Genomic DNA, 2,474 nt, shown 5'->3' on the forward strand with positions numbered 1-2,474 from the left:
CAGCCAACATAAACCACTGTCAGCTGAAAACTGGCCTCGGCAATTCGGAGTTTGGGACTGGAGCCTTTTCCTTTAGGGAGAAAAAGAGAACAAATGGCATTTTGGTGGTGTCACGTCTTTTTGCTCTCTACTTTGAAAAGTTACAGCCAGCATCTTAAAAAACTAATTTTACCAGTGCTTAGCCTTTAACATATGCCAGCGGTAGCTGGTACTCTAAAAGAGGGAAAACTTTTTAAAAGGCAATAATGCATGAAGGGAAATGCATGCAAAGAAAGATGATCTTAAACAATACTAAAAATAAATGTAGCTTAAAAAGATCCCTTAAAAACAGCTGTTGACGTTAGAGATTTAATTAAAACATAATTAGTTATACATTCTCCTTTGAAATGAACAAGTATATTACAGCCTTCATCTACAATGAATTGCTTTTTACATGCATACCTTGCTTTTGGCTGTAAAGAAGGCAGGTTTTTACAGGAAGTGTTGTAAAGATAGGATATTTCTACCTAAAATTTCACAGTCAAAGAAAACATAAAGTGATTTTTTTTAACCTACCGATACAAAGCCATAATCATGGTGTTTGCAATGTTCATAAGATACCTCACAAGTGTTCTTAAATGCACAATACAGAAGAAAAGACAGAGATAAATGGATGAGGGATGGTGCTTGCAATAAATTAGGATTCTGAAATAGGTCACTAAAGACTAAATCAATCTGAGTCCTTAATTGTCATTTACCTGAAAGAGAAATGCACCGTAAACTGCTCGCCCTGCATGGATTTGTACAGGCAGCGTGCAACCAATAGCTTTCCCTGGGGCTAATGCTTTATGGAAGCACCATTGACCTGGTTTTCTATGGAAACTACACGGATGTTTTCAATTCCAGCGTGGAACTGCAGCCTCGGTCATAGCCATCAAACTCCGCATTAGACATTCATGCAGCATTAGGCATCCTGTAGCTGCCAAGGGCCACACAATGAGACATTGTCTGACCCAAAAGTCATATAATTAGGCTTATGGGAACAACACCAGTGGATGGTGCATTGAGCATATCCTAATTTTGGATAGGCTATTCTTTGGCTGTCTGACTACCAGTTAGCTGGGGAAGAAGTGAAGCCTGCTATTATCGACAGACAACTTTGCTGCTAAGCCAGAGTGATGATGAAAGGGCCATTTGGCTTCAAAATCATCATTGGGGAAAGGAAGAGCAGCCATATAGCAGAGACCCACTCAGAGACAAACAGGAGACCCTACTTTTAATTACTTTTTATTTTTGCAGAGTGGGTGACCCTACCTTCCGGAAGCCAGCTCTTTTAGCTAGAGTTACAGCATTTTGCTACACCAGCTCAGTAATGGCCCAGCAGCCATTATAACATCTAATACCAAAAGGCTTTAGAGGCAGCAGGTGGCAGGAGGAGCACAGCGCTTGTGTCAGGGGCAGAAGTGTGAAGTTCCTCTCATTAGCAGCACTGCATGTTTGTGCACAGACTGTCTCCTTAAAAGACTGACCTCCTGTACAGCCAAGAAAGAGCTTTCCAAGAACCATGTGACTCCAAAGATTGAGGACATTTTCTGCTGGAATGGGTTTTTAATTCAAATTACTCATAGAAAGTTACATTTTTGTGGCCTGAAAACATCTTCAACTGCGTCAAACACGAAGTAGTTTCATAATTGCATGTGATTGCCTTTTTTTTTTTTTAAAGAAATGACATAAGGAGAAAGAAATATGAGTGTTTGTGAAGCTTTAAACCTCCCGCCTGCACTTGTGCAACACTTGCAAATAATTAAAACCAAAAAATCTTGTGACTTACATTTTCAACAACAAAAAGTGTATCGAGTTGTTTAGGAATGTGATTGGTCTCTGGAGAGCGATACACACGGCCACTACACTCACCTTACTGTCAACTGTGTATTTAACATTAAGAAAAATCAGGTATACAGTTCATAGCATTTAATTACAGCAAGGCTCAGACAAATTCCCCTGTTTCCAGCTATTCTTGCCATGTTAAAACATGTGGTCTAAGACCTGCACAGCTGTAGTCATATCATTATGCAAACATCATCCCAGCCATGAGTGGTAAGAATAGATCTTATTATCCGTATAAATTACGAACAATTTCACAACATCAATTCGATTCCGATGCTTCGTGATGTAAGACATCGCTCCTCCCATCCTCCCCTGCACAGGAAAAGCTCTGTTCAGTAACACCCAGCCACATGCACAGGGATTACTAGGTCTGTGCTGTATGCTTCTTTATAACGCTAACGTTTTCATCTCCATTAAAAAAGGGCATCACATTTTAAAGTGTTAGTTACGCTACATCAACGGAGGCAAGAAAATTGCTAGCCGAAGTTGCCCTTCCGCATCCTCAGCAAAGCTTGCCAGGCCTATGCGTACAACACCGCGACCACGCATTTCTCCTTAGTCGAGCGCACACACCCGCGAGTGCCACGGCAGGAGGGGACATTCTGACA

Source organism: Pelecanus crispus, chromosome 7 (assembly GCF_030463565.1).
Source record: "Pelecanus crispus isolate bPelCri1 chromosome 7, bPelCri1.pri, whole genome shotgun sequence".
NCBI classification, from domain to species: Eukaryota; Metazoa; Chordata; class Aves; order Pelecaniformes; family Pelecanidae; genus Pelecanus; species Pelecanus crispus.